The sequence below is a fragment of the Cololabis saira genome, chromosome 4 (assembly GCF_033807715.1).
Source record: "Cololabis saira isolate AMF1-May2022 chromosome 4, fColSai1.1, whole genome shotgun sequence".
Lineage (NCBI taxonomy): Eukaryota > Metazoa > Chordata > Actinopteri > Beloniformes > Belonidae > Cololabis > Cololabis saira.
In genome coordinates, this window is record NC_084590.1 from 47004175 (window position 1) to 47019216 (window position 15042).

A 15042-nucleotide genomic window follows, 5' to 3' on the forward strand; every position below is an offset into this window, starting at 1 on the left:
AACCATCCACATCCTAAGTAGCATTATTTGCTACTATCACCACATCTGTTCTGCTTATAAACAAGATAGTTTACACCGATTTTATAATATACTCATCCCTCTATTTATAGAAGTATAAATATATATTACATATCATAATATGCTCATACATTATAATATACTCATACTTCTAAACTATATATACACTCATAGCCTACAGAGGTTTAGAATATATTTACTATTAAATTTATAATATACATACAATTTGCACAATAATCACAATATATACCTCGGAGAGATCATAACTTCCTTCTGAACTACAGCCTGCTTCAGTGTTCTTTTAAAACCTGACATCTTGTTTATTGCAACTATACATGGGGGGAGATGGTTCCAGTGTGTGACTGCTCTATAAATTACTGTTTTTTTCAAAGCATTGGTTCTGGGCATAGGCAGAGAAAAGTGATTACCTAGGGCCATTCTGGTATCATAGCTGTGTCTATTATTTGTTGGTAGAAGTTGCATAAACAAGAAGCCAGGTTTGCGTAATATACAGATATTCTTTAAAAACATAATCAGGCTGCATGCTAGTCGATCCTCCACCATCATCCAAGACAGCTCAGCATGCATGCTCTCAACATTGCTTCGGATAGAGCAGCAGAGAGCAAAGCGTGCCGCCCTGTTCTGAGTGAGCTGGAGTTTTACAAGTGCTTGTTTTGAAGCACAGGACCAAACTGTTGAGCAGTAGTCAAGATGAGACAAGACTAAAGATTGAATTAATAATTTGATAGTTGTTTCATTCAGCAGATAGGAGTTTCTTCTAATATTAGAGATGTTTCTACTCATTTTAGACACAATATTATTAATATGATTAGACCAAGATAATGTTTCATCGACAGTCACTCCCAACAGTTTGGCTTTTTTGACCTGCTCAATGGCAACACCTTGCACAGAAATACACAACTTAGGATCAGACCTCAGGGCATGTTTAGAACCAATAACAATACATTTAGTTTTCATGACATTTAGTTTTAGTTTGTTCTCTTCTACCCAGTTAGAAACCAGCATCAACTCTTGTTGTAGCGACTTGTTGACAGATTCAATATTATCTGCGGAGACATACATCGTGGTATCATCCGCGTAGATCGCCATATTCGCATTTTTAAGTACATATGGAATGTCGTTAACAAAGATGGAATAGAGTAGAGGTCCGAGGCAACTCCCTTGTGGAATACCACTTTCCAGTGTTAGTGTTTGAAAGAGAACCATTAAACATTACGCATTGTTTTCTGTTTGACAAGTAACTTTTCATAAAATCAACAGCCGAATCTTTAAACCTATAAGCTAATAATTTCATAAGTAATAACTCATGATCTATAATGTCGAAAGCTGCACTAAAGTCTAACAGTACAGCTCCTACTACTAATTTCTCGTCAATTCTCTTCAACCAGTCATCAGTAAGAGATGTTAGAGCTGTACAAGTGGAAAATCCTGTTTTATAAGCATGTTGAAGATCAGAGTTGATGCTGTTTTCTTCAAAATACTGCTGAATCTGCTTATATATTATTCCTTCTAAAAGTTTGCCCAAGACAGGTAGAATGCTGATTGGCCTGCTGTTGGGTCCTGAAAACGGCTCTCTGCTGTTTTTAAGTAATGGAGTTACCTTTGCTATCTTCCATAACCGAGGAAAAACACATTCATGAAAACATAAACTAAATATATGATATATAGGCTCAATTACACTTCCAACTCCCAGCTGTAGTAGTCTTCCGTCTAAGTTGTCAATACCAGAGGGTTTGTCACTTTTAATTGTTAGAATCAGTTTTTCAAGCTCTGCCCTGTTGATCATTTTGAATTGAAAGATGCACTCTTTATTCAACATAATTTCTTTTTTAATAATGGACTCAGACAGCTTACCACACCTTGGCACCATATGTTTTCTTATTATATTTACTTTGTTGTTAAAATAATTATTAAAATAATTTGCTATATCAAATGGTTTACCGGTAGTTATATATGCACCGTCTAGTTCAATGAATCCAGATGTTTTATTACCTTTATCCTTACCTATAGCTTCTTTAAGTGTTCTCCATCATTTTTTACTGTCATTCTTGCACTCTACAAACTTAGATAGATAGTATTGTTTTTTCTTGTGTCTGTTCATTTTAGTGATTTTGTTTCTAAGTGATCGGTAAGCTTGCCACTCGTCTACATTACTCGATGCAATTGCAGATTTTTTCAGTAAATCTCTCTGTTTCATCCAGCATCTCAAGTCATTGTCAATCCAGGGGGCTTTAGCTGATCTAACAGACAACTTCTTGATTGGAGCATGTTTGTCACAGACAGCAGAAAATAACCTCATTAAAGTGAGTAGTGCAGCCTCTGCATGTGAACAGTCCAGAACAATTTTCCAATTCACATTTTCTAGATCTTCAATAAAATCCTTCTCAGAGAATTTTTTATACATTCTTCTAAATGTGACCTTAGGTCCGGATTTTGGAACTCTTGTTTTTATTGTTAAAGCTATAATGTTGTGGTCGCTAAACCCCACAGGTACAGACACTGGTTCTGAACACTTATCTGGAGTATTTGTAAAGAAATGATCAATACAGGTTGATGACGAGGTTCCATCACTATTAATTTTGATTCTTGTTGGTACATTTATGATCTGTGATAAGTTACACACAGCGGCTACATCACTCAACTTATTTTTCAAACTGCAGTTATTTGAGAACCAGTTAATATTCATATCCCCAGCAAAGAAAACTTCTTGATTTTTATCTGTTACATTCTGAAGCATGTTGCATATATTGTTACATACTGTGATGCGGTATGTGAATTTGAAGCCATAAGGCTTCTAGATCATTCATTCCCAGATCTTTCCTTATTTTAACTGGAATATTCTCTTTAAGAAAGAAAGCAGTACCACCGCCAAACCTGTCCCTATCTAGTCTAAATAAATTATAAACATCTATTTTAACTTCTGAATCATTTATTGTGCTATCTAAATGTGTTTCTGTAACAGCCATTATATGAATGTTGTTCTCTTGTAAGATGAGACCTAGTTCATTAACCTTGTTTCTCAAACTACAGATGTTCAAATGGGCAAATTTCAATCCTTTTTTTGGTAATTTAATAGTTTTTGTGGAAGTTTCAGCCATAGGCTGTGAGGTAGAGAGCTACGCATGAAGCTTTGATCAGTCCTACATTAAGTATCCATATCCGGCTTTGGAGTGCTGCTGCGAGGGTGGATTATCAATTTATCATGTCTGAGGAACGCAATGTCCCCTCTCTCTCTTGCCGCTCTTAACTTCGGCATAAGTTATTTCCTTTTTTGCCTAACTGAGTCTGTGTAGTCCTCATGTCATGCTGAGTGTCAGGCTGTGTTTAATCGTTTTATTGTTTTGGAATTTTAGTGTAACATTTTATTTGCATGCATGTTTTGTTGCTTTGTCTAGTTATTGTTTGAAATGTAAATTCTTCTGTTTTTGAGTTGGCATGCAATTACCTTTTTGTTTGAGTTGATTAGACACAGCTGAACACAATCAACTGAATCCTGACAGACAGCTGCAGTGGCCAATAAACCACTGCAGGCTGGCCCCCCCAGACCAATGGTGAACGAGGGGAGGGTTTCCTTCCCCTTATATATTCAAGGCAGACATTCAAGCTGGGAGATTGAACGGACGGACAGAGGCCCATGAGGGACGAGAGTTGATGAACAAGAGTGGATGGACTGACGTACAGAGGCCCATGGGGGCCCAGGTGGTTGGGGAGCCCCCGGCGGACTCGGACCGGGGATCCCTGTTGGCGTGGGCCAACAGGGAGGGGGCACTGAGAGGGCACTGGAGGACAGTGAGCCCAGAAAGACTAAGACTGTTCATCTTTAACCTTTTTTAACCTTTTATGGATTGGCCATTTTAGAAACAGTTCTATTTTTAGTGACTCCCCCACCCCTGATTTTATAACCGTTTTGCACAATAAATGTTTGTTGCTGCACCCAGGTGCTTTTTGTTGTGGGTTACTAAGCGCTGCTCACCCTCGAAAGTATTTAATTGGGGACTTGACCCACCCCTGTGACATTTGGCGTTGTTGGCAGGATCCGAGTTCGTGAGCAGTGCTGGGTACCCACAAAGTTTTAAAATGATAATTTATCCTGGTGCCCGTTTTTGTTGGGCCTTAAAGAAGGCCCTCTACCCCAAGCCCTGAGGATGTTTTGACCGTCGTAACAGTGATGCGACCTTTGCCCATATGCAGCAAGAGAGACCACCGGAGGCTACTGGTGGGGCTGATGGATGCTGCTGAGAGCTGGCTGCAGCACGAGACCATCGGAGGCTACTGGTGGGGCTGATGGATGCTGCTGAGAGCTGGCTGCAGCACGAGACCATCGGAGGCTACTGGTGGGGCTGATGGATGCTGCTGAGAGCTGGCTGCAGCACGAGACCACCGGAGGCTACTGGTGGGGCTGATGGATGCTGCTGAGAGCTAGCTGCAGCACGAGACCATCGGAGGCTACTGGTGGGGCTTTTGGATGCTGCTGAGAGCTGGCTGTGGCACGAGACCACCAGAGGCTACTGGTGGGGCTGATGGATGCTACTGAGAGCTGGCTGCGGCACGAGACCACCGGAGGCTACTGGTGGGGCTGCTGGACGCTGCGGAGAGCTGGCTGCAGCACGAGACCACCGGAGGCTACTGGTGGGGCTGCTGGACGCTGCGGAGAGCTGGCTGCAGCACGAGACCATTGGAGGCTACTGGTGGGGCTGCTGGACGCTGCGGAGAACTGGCTGCAGCTGCTGGGATAAGGAACCGCTGGAGGCTGCTGTTGGTGGACATGGGGATTGTTGACAGGGACTGCCAACGGTAAACTGTGGGGGGATGTCATGCTGAGTGTCAGGCTGTGTTTAATCGTTTTATTGTTTTGGAATTTTAGTGTAACATTTTATTTGCATGCATGTTTTGTTGCTTTGTCTAGTTATTGTTTGAAATGTAAATTCTTCTGTTTTTGAGTTGGCATGCAATTACCTTTTTGTTTGAGTTGATTAGACACAGCTGAACACAATCAACTGAATCCTGACAGACAGCTGCAGTGGCCAATAAACCACTGCAGGCTGGCCCCCCCAGACCAATGGTGAACGAGGGGAGGGTTTCCTTCCCCTTATATATTCAAGGCAGACATTCAAGCTGGGAGATTGAACGGACGGACAGAGGCCCATGAGGGACGAGAGTTGATGAACAAGAGTGGATGGACTGACGTACAGAGGCCCATGGGGGCCCAGGTGGTTGGGGAGCCCCCGGCGGACTCGGACCGGGGATCCCTGTTGGCGTGGGCCAACAGGGAGGGGGCACTGAGAGGGCACTGGAGGACAGTGAGCCCAGAAAGACTAAGACTGTTCATCTTTAACCTTTTTTAACCTTTTATGGATTGGCCATTTTAGAAACAGTTCTATTTTTAGTGACTCCCCCACCCCTGATTTTATAACCGTTTTGCACAATAAATGTTTGTTGCTGCACCCAGGTGCTTTTTGTTGTGGGTTACTAAGCGCTGCTCACCCTCGAAAGTATTTAATTGGGGACTTGAACCACCCCTGTGACACTCATTAATGAAGATTTTAGTCCCCTTGAGGTTTTTTGCTTTCTGAAGTACTGCAGATCTGTCTTTGTATCTTAAAAGTTTTACCACTATGGGTCTGGGTCGTTCACCCATCGATGGTTTCCCAGTGCGATGTGCTCTCTCAATCTCAATGTCTCTGTGTAACTGCAACTTCTCTGAGAAGATCTTCTTCACTTTCTCCTCCGACTCCGTCCAAGTTTCTCCTGATGTCTCTACGATGCCATCTATTACCAGGTTGTTTCTTCTTGATTGCCCTTCTAGGTACTCTAATTTATCTGAGAGTACTAGAATTTTCATTATGTCAGCTTGGAGGGCTTTGCTGTGATCAGCTAGATTTGCATTGCTGCCTTTAATTTCGTCTACCTCCTTCTGGGTAAACTGCAGGCTAGTTTTAATGTCGTGCACTTCTCTAGTTAATGAGTCCATTCTCAAGTTAGTCGAGTCCATAATCATTTTCACAAAGCATTGAAAATTGTCTTGTTGCTGTTGGAGCAGAACTGTGAAAAAAATGTTCTGCTTAGAAAGCAGATCATTTACCTGCTCCAGCGAGACTTGCTCCTCCTCGTGTTTAGTCTCAGCCTTTTTGGGCCCCATTGTCTTCCAGTTGCTGAAATAACCTGAGCCCGGACCCTGACCTGCTTCTTGGCCCTGGTGCTGGGTGGCTGCCTCCTGCCGGGCCGGTTGTAGTTGACGTGCCGCAGTAGAGCTGCCGGTTTGAGCCGCCGCTGGCTGGAACCTCCGCCGCTGCTGGCTGGAACTGCAGCCGCTGGTTGGAGCCGCCGCTGCCGCTGGTAGCTGGAACCCCGGGCGCTGGTGGCTGGAACCCCGGGCGATGGTGGCTGGAACCCCGGGCACTGGTGGCTGGAACTCCCGCCGCTGGTGGCTGGAACCCCGGGCGCTGGTGGCTGGAACCTCCGGCGCTGGTGGCTGGAACCTCCGGCGCTGGTGGCTGGAACTGCTGCCGCTGGTGGCTGGAACTTCCGCCTCCGCCGCTGGCTGGAACCTCCGGCACTGGTGGCTGGAACCTCCGGCGCTATTATCCTATTATCGAGGGCCTGGCCGGCCTCTATGGAGCTAGAACAGTCTCATAATTCACAAATGTGTTAAAAAAAAACCTATTTGTGGATCTAGTCACGTCAAGGGAGTCTCAAAACTCACACACAAATCCAGCGCAACTCACAGACAAAAAACATTTGTAAATCAGGTTATATTTGTGTGTGCATCAAAAATACATTTGTATATCTTGTCCTACGCACGTGTGAATTGTCCTGTGCACGTGTGAAACTGTGTGTATTTGCAAATCGGTCTGTGCATTTGTAAAACTTGTCCTGTGCACGTGTGAAACTGTGTGTGTATTTGCAAATCGGTCTGTGCATTTGTAAAACTTGTCCTGTGCATTTGTGAATTATGAGACTGTTCTAGCTCCATAGGCCTCAGGCGCAGGACAGAAATTTGCTCCTCCCCCTTCACGACGGTCAGCCGGTCGCACCACCAGGGCCGTATTACACTTTGGTCACGTCGCCTCTTCTTTTTCTTCAAGCTGAAGCTGCAAGGAACAACACCGCCTGAGGCAAGGCTCGGTGCTCCTCAGCTGCTGAGCCACTGCGTTACTTTATTATTTTTTTACAAGAGAAAGAAAGCGAAGCGTGCACCATTCCCGGCGGCACTGCAGTACCGGGGCAATGCTTGGAGTGAACGGAGCTAGCCCCTTTTTCAACTCCCGCTGCCTAAAATCGGCTTAATATGTTGTCCTCATAGAGGACATATCAGATATTAAACGGATAAGAACAGATTTTTTTTTTTTTTTTTTTTTTTATTCTGTCAAGAAAACAACGTACACAAAATAAAATCTAAACAGAATGGAAAACCAGATAAACCCCTCTTGTGGGATTGGGCACAAGCCAATAAACGGTAAAATACACACACAAGATCACAAAAAACAGGACACAAAAGGAACAAAAAAAATAAAACCAAACAAGCCGGAAGCACACCCAATATAAATTGAAAACAATAGGGCTATTCCAGTAAGATTAGCAAGCATCACAACAGCTACCCAGTTTCGTAAATCAGTGAAAATAATTTTCCATCTTGTTTTGATGGCGGATGCAGGACCTCAAAACAGTATCTTTTTTCCATTTCTTGTTTAATTACTTGCACCAAACTATATTCTGTCCATATAAAAGTTTCTTTGATTAGCTTACATCTAGCCTCCCACAACTTAAGTTTTGACAAGGAAATTAACGACAAAATTGGAACAAAATTGGAACACTTTTCAACTTTTTTCAGTTCCAAATAATCTCATCTCACAAAAATCCACATTTTTCAAACAGGGGAAACCAGTTTTTAGTTTTTGCCATGTGGACTGTGCAAAGGATCATTCCCATAATACGTGTGCAATTGTTTCTACCATGTTACATTTTCCTCTGGGACATATTTTGCTTTTTGTTAACCTATGATTATACAAAGTCTCACGGACTGGTAACCTTCTGTGTAAAATTAACCAATTGAAATCTTTTAATCTGTTATCCAGCTCTTTTGGATGTGATCTGGTCCAAGTTATTGCAGGGATACTCATTATCTCAGATGGTGCTTGTTTGATGACTAATTCATGATATAGCAGTTTATGATTTTCTCTTAACTTCTCATCAAAACATTCAGGATTCTTTTTGGTCCACTTAACCATCTTTCCAAAATGTTGTGGAAAGGTCTCTGCTTTTGGCAATCGGTTATCCCATTTAACCAAAGCACGTAAAGGAAAACTCAACCAAAATTTTAACAAACATTGACACTTATGTGAACACTCCTTTGACAGCAAATTAACCAAAGAAGAAAAAAACAAAACATCCAATTTCAAAGGGATACATGTTAAATCCTTCCCTCCTGCCTCTATTGGCTGGTAAATTCTCTCTCTCTTTATATATTCATACCCATTCCAGAAAAAATTAAAGATCATTGAGATTAATTTTTTTCCCAAGCCTGTTGGTAAACTGAAAACGTAGGCCAGGTGCAGTAAACTAGGCAATATATCTGCCTTCACCACCAGCACTTTTCCGGTAAATGTCAGATGTCTTTTTTTCCAAAAAGCTAATTTTGTATTTACTTTGTTAATTTTTGAGTCCCAATTTAACTGCGCATCTTCTTCAGTTTTATGAAGCTTAACTCCCAGTATATTAACTGGACCCGTACATACTGACATCCCATGTAGATTTTCAGTCCTATTTTCCCATTTACCTAAATATTTGATCTGTGATTTTGTTTTATTTATTTTTGAACCTGAGACCTCTGAATACTCATCCATGACACTCATGACTTCAGCAAGACTTCGATCAGCATTACAAAATAGTACCAAATCATCACAATATTTGTGTATATAATTTGACAGTCTCACCCCCAGGTAATTGAATACCCCTGATTCTTGTATTGTTTCTGATTGCGCACGCTAAAGGCTCCGCATATAAAATATACAATAGGACTGATAATGCACATCCTTGTCTAACCCCTCTATATTGTTTGACCCATGGACTTAGATTTCCATTCATGTTTATTCTACTTCCAACAGCATTATATAAGATTTTGATTATGTTAAGAGGGGGAAAAAGTTGGGGAAGAGGGGCAGGGGAGGGTCTGTCCTTGCTGTTGCCCTCTGGGACGTCCTGGCTGAGGGAAACAGCCAGGACACCACCGGAGGGAAACACCGTGCTGGCGCTGGAAGGCTGGGAATCGTTTTCAGCTGACTCCTCGTCAGCAAAATCGCTCTCTTGTTGCTGGGAGCTGGGGCTGGAGTCAGGTGGCAGCGGTACCGATGTTGGGCCTGGAGACACAGTATCGGGACTGGTGGTGACTTTCCTCTTCTTGGACTTTTTTTTTTTTCCACGATTTTCCACTTGTCCGGTTGCTGCTCACCTTTACCTCTTCCATCTTCCTCAGCTGCCACAGTTCCCTCCATGTTGATCTGGTCCTCACATCCCTCCACTGCTTGTAGTTCCTCTTTTTCCGCCCGCTCTTTGTGAATCTCCTGTATCACCAGCTCGATGTTTCTCAGCTTGGGATCTGTCTCCATGTTGCCTTTTGTGGCCCCAGCGTAAGAAGGTTTAGGGCAGTCTTTAGCTAGGTGTCCAGGTGAGTCACACAAATGACAGCACTTTTCTTTCTGGCATTTTTTTTTGTAGTGACCCAACTCTCCACAGTTCCGACATCTGGAGTTTGTACAGGTCTCTGCAGCATGACCTGCGGTATTGCATCTCCGACAGAATTTCGACTGGCCTGCATACATGAGGAAACCCCGGTTTCCGCCGATGGTGAAGGCAGCTGGGGGGTGGGCAAAGCCATCGTATCCGTTAATGTCTTCTTTTAACTGGACCCGGAACTGTCTCTTTCCAGTCCAAATTCCCAAGGCGTCTTTGATCTCTCTTACGCCAGGTAGGACTGTAACATGCCTACCAAGGAAATAGCGTATTGTCTCTTCGCTCACCCAAGGGTTGAACATATGGACTGTCACAATCCGAATGTTGTTTCTGGACAATGATGAAACATGGAAGGCCATCAACGCTGGGCTACCTTGTTGTGCAGCTACCTCACGTGCTTCCTCCATTCGTGTACTTGTGTTAAAAGTCACGTCATAGTATCCGTCTCTGGAGTTTTGCTGCAGAAAGAAGATGTCTTCTGGGTTTAGCTTCAAAACGTCGAACAGGACATTTCTTCCAAAGGTAACTCTGCTCAGCATGATGTCTTTGTCCTTTACTTGGAAACGCAGAGCATTCTTTACGTTTAACCCAAACGATCTCTCAGCTGATTGGAAAGTGGCGGATGCCGCCATCGCCACCTTGGGATCAGGACGTTGCGGATACTGATAACAACAGATTTTTTTCTTTCGAAAAGATTTATTGACACTGGATCATCTCAACATAAGCTTCCAATATTCACATTACACTTTTACAACATACATATCACCATTACATGCAACAATTCAATAAATAAGCAACCTTAAAACCGGTTTTCTAAACAATTGTAAAAGGTAAAAACGATAAAATCCACATTTCCTTAGGTAAAAGGCTTATGGTCCAGTGTGAGTGACTGCATTCAATGTCCATGTTCAGTCTTTCAAGAGGAGTGCGTTAGGTAAAAAACTTGTCCAATTCCTTCACAGTACTTAAGCGGGGTGAGTCCCTACCAATGATGACTCATTTCGCCGACCCAAACAGTAGCTCTCTCGGGTTCCTGTCAGTGCTCAGAGGGGATCCCCCCCTGCTGCTCCTTCCCACCAGCCTCGCCCGGAGAGCCAGGCCGTTGCTGCTTTGACCTTTCCGTGTGTGGCTCCGGCTCCTTCGTCCGAATGGGCACAGAGGCGATACTTCCCCGCGGCTCTATCCCAGGCCCGCCGCCTGCAGCCCCGGCCAGTTGAACCGTTGCTGCAGCCATCTGGAGCACAGCCGCGGGGGGGGAATCTGCTTGTGCTTTCTTACCAGCAAGTTCCTGGAGGTCCACATAGCGTCTTTGATGGCGGTCAGGGCGAGCCACTGCTTGGCAAAATCCCTTCCTTTCAGGCTCGCCCTCTGGCTCACCCCATACAGCACTAGCTGTGCTGTTAGGACCTCCCTTGCTGGCAAGTACGGGAATTGCAAGGAGCCGGCCATTGCCCACTGGTCTACGGCAGCGCTGCACTCCCAGAAGAGATGCCTCACCGACTCAGGTGCACCGCAACCTTGTCGGGGGCAGGTAGAGATCGCCGACATTCCTCGGGAGTGCATGACGGACCTGACCGGGAGGATCTCATGAGCCACCATCCATGACAGGTCCTGGAGTCTGTTTGGGAGGGCGGAATGGTTCACATTGCGCCAAACTGTAGAGGGCTCACCGAATGCGAGCCGCCGCACTGGACACACTGGCTCCCGCTCCTGCACAATCGAGATCAGACAACGGTGATTGGTTAAAATACGCAACTCCTGTGTCTCCAAATCAAAATGCTTTAAAAAGGTCTTTATAAAACAATAGGCTGGTGGTAGGTTAAAAGACACAGGTACTTTCAGATCTGTGGGTAAGATTTTCAGTCTTCTCAGATAAGAGCCCATCCAGAAACGTATCATCGCTGTCGTCTTGGGATTTCCAGATGGGCCAGCAGCAGACGCGACATGCATTGTTGCATATCTGCTTCCCAAAAACAGGTAGAGGTCAGGCACTCCTTTTCCTCCTTTGTCTTTGGGTTTCACCATTATAGCTCTCCTCAGTCTCTCCCACTTGGAGCCCCACAGAAAATAAAAGATGGCTCGTTCTAAATCTAAAAGTACCCTCCTGGGTGGGATAAAAACAGAGCTGACAAGTAAAAACAAAGGTATAATCACTGCCTTGATGATTAAAACCTTTCCTTCCATGGTCAGTCCTCTAAGTCCCCAGTATCCTAGTCTCTGTCTCACTTTCCCTACAACGACCGGCCAATTGGATGCCCCCCCCCCCCTTCCCTATCAAATTTGATCCCAAGTATTTTTTGGTCAGTCTGGGTAATAGTCAGAGGGAGTCCAGTTATTTCCGTTGCTGTCCATGGTCCGTAGAACTGGGTTTGGGTCTTAAGTTGGTTCAATTTTGACCCAAATGCCCGTCCAAACCAGTCGGTCAAGTCCAGCGTCCTGTTGACAGATAAAAGGTCAGTACATAAAATATTCACGTCGTCCATGTATAAAATACATTTTGTCTCGAGTCCTCCACTCCCCGGGATTCTTAGTCCATTGATCCATTGGTCCCTTCTCAAGATCTGTGCCAGTGGTTCGATACAGGTAACATAGAGGAGGGCAGATAACGGACAACCCTGACGGACACCGCAGTTAATGTTGACTGCTTTTGTCAGATGCCCGTTAACAACAAATTTGCTGGTAATACCCCGGTACAGCATTCCCACCCAAGCTACAAACCTTTCCGGGAACCCCATTTTTTGCAGTACCTGGAATAGGTACTGGTGCGAGACCCGATCAAAGGCTTTCTCAAAGTCTAAATTTAAGACTACCAGCCTGATGTTTCTGTCTCTCGCGTAACAGATGGTATCTCGGATCAGTACGAGGCTGTCGGTTATCTTCCTCCCCGGAATGGCACAGGCTTGATCCGGGTGAATCACATCTTCTAAAAACAAAGACAGACGTGAGGCTAAAAGTTTACTAAAAAGTTTACAGTCAAGATTTAAAAGTGTGATAGGTCTCAAATTCTTCAAGTCAGTTTTGTCCTTATTTTTGTGAAAAAGAGTCACTATCCCTATTCTAAAACCGTCAGGAAGTCAGTCAAGTTGCTCAAATTCCATAAAAACAGCAAGTAAATCAGGTGCTAAAATGTCCCAAAAAGTCGAGTAAAATTCTAGAGGAAGTCCATCCTGTCCTGGGGACTTCCCTCTCTTAAAGCTTGCCAGACATTTATTTAATTCTAAGACACTAAAGTTTTGAGTTAAAAGCACATTTTCCTTTACCCTGTTTTGAATGGAATTTAAAACTTCCGTCATGGTGTCTATGTGGATAATTTTTTCTTGGTAGAGGTGTGTGTAAAAGTTTTCAACGACCTCTTTTATTTCTTCTGTGTTTCCACTTGTGCATCCATTTTCCCTTTTTAGTTTTAGAATAGTCCCCCCCTTATTTATAATTTTCCTAAAAAAGTACCTTGTGCACTTTTCCCCTTCCTCAATTTCCCGTTCCTTACTCCTTAAAATGATGCCCTTACTTTTAATTTCTGCTAAAACTGACATCTCTGCTTTTATTTGTTTAATCTCCTCAGTAAAAACTATGCCGTGTTGGTTCAGTTTAAAATAACGCTGTAATCGTTTCTGCAGTCCCATCATGCGTCTATTTTCCTTGTTCTTTTTTTTCTTTCCTGCCTGTCTAAAAAAAGTCTGGGTCCTTCCCTTCACCATTTCCCACCAGTGTGCACGTGTATCGTAAAAGTCTTGAAGGGTCTGCCACTCGCGGTACTGCTCCCTATACTGACTAACCAAATCTTCTTGTTCTAAAAGGGAGCAGTTGAGCTTCCACAGACCTCTTCCTGATGTCACACCCGGGGAGAGTGGTAGGGTGCAGGATAGCATCAAGTGATCAGAAAAGAAAACAGGGGTCAATCTAGCATCGGTCGGTGGGCAATCCCGTGTAAAAATATAATCAATGCGAGAGGCTCTGGTGCCATCACCACTGAACCAGGTGAAGCCCTCCTCTCTGGGATGCATGGCTTTAAAACAGTCCTGAAGTTTAAAATCCTTGCATATGCCCTGTAATAAAACCGATGTTTTATCCACTTTAAAATCTTCCCCTGCGCCTTTTCTGTCTCTCCTATTTAAAATCCAATTAAAATCTCCTCCCACCATTAAAGGTGTTCTACCCAACATGTGGGACTGCAAGTCCTCTAAAATATCATACCGGTCATTTCTTTCGTTAAAACCATAAATATTTAAGAGTTTAAAATCTTGTCCCATAAAAGTCAGTTGTGCTAAAATTGCCCGACCGTCTCTCACCACAGTGCTGCCCTTCACCAGAACATTAGGGTTTTTAATTAAAATGGCCACTCCATCATTCTTATTCTGGTTGGATCCACTCCATATTGATATTTGTGGCCACATCTCCTCCCACTGTTTGTATTGTTTTAAAAATGGTAGGCCACATTCCTGTAATAAAAACACATCCGACTCAAAAGCATTAAGAAAGGACAAGACATTCTGGGCTCTAACTCTCGACTTCACACTTCTAACATTAATAGTTGAGAAGGTGAGTGTCATGAATATGGTTAAAAGGAGAAAAAACATCAGGTATGAAAGTTTAAAAAGGCTAAAAGCGTGATTTAAAACATTAAATAAGATAAAATGAGGAATCGTTATCCAATTTCATGTGAATTGAGCTCCGCTTTCCCTTCTATGGGTGAGAAGTGAAGGGGTCGAGCTCGATTCCCCGGTCGGACTCTGGGCGTTGGCCTCTGCTGTAAGGTACAGTTAAGTTTTGTGTCCCTAGGGGTTGATTGCAGAGCTAATGTTAAAAAAGAGACCTCATTTGGGAAATTGAGGGGGAAAACTCTGGGTTCCTCCACAGAAGAATTGTCTGAGGATATCCCAGCTTTTCCCCTCTTCTCTGAAACAATTGGCGAATCAGAGGACAATTCTGATGCAGGCCTCTTAATTTGCTGGGCCCCGGGGAGGGAGGCATCATCGCTATCATTCTGTGGTTGGACTTCTCCACATTCTGAACTAGCTCCGCCCTCTGCCTGCATCACCTCATCTTCCTCGGAACTCTCCATTGTTGTGAGTGTTGCAGGCCCCTCCCCTGCTCCCGCCTCACCTGATCCCTCTCCTCCAATCACAGGATTTGGCGGGAGATTTGAGTTTTCCTGCCCAGCTTCTTCAATTAGCTCAATTACCGGTTCCTCTCGTCCATTTTGTTTGTCCTTTTCTGTGTCCTTTCCCTTCGCAGCCTTCAGTTTGTTGGCAAAAGATTTTGGGCAATCTCTGA

At 43.9% G+C, this 15042-nt stretch overlaps 1 pseudogene; it reads right to left on the reverse strand.

Moving 5' to 3' along the window:
* Positions 1 to 7225: 7225 nt before the first annotated feature.
* LOC133442680 (U2 spliceosomal RNA) lies at positions 7226 to 7438 on the reverse strand (annotated as a pseudogene).
* Positions 7439 to 15042: the final 7604 nt, after the last annotated feature.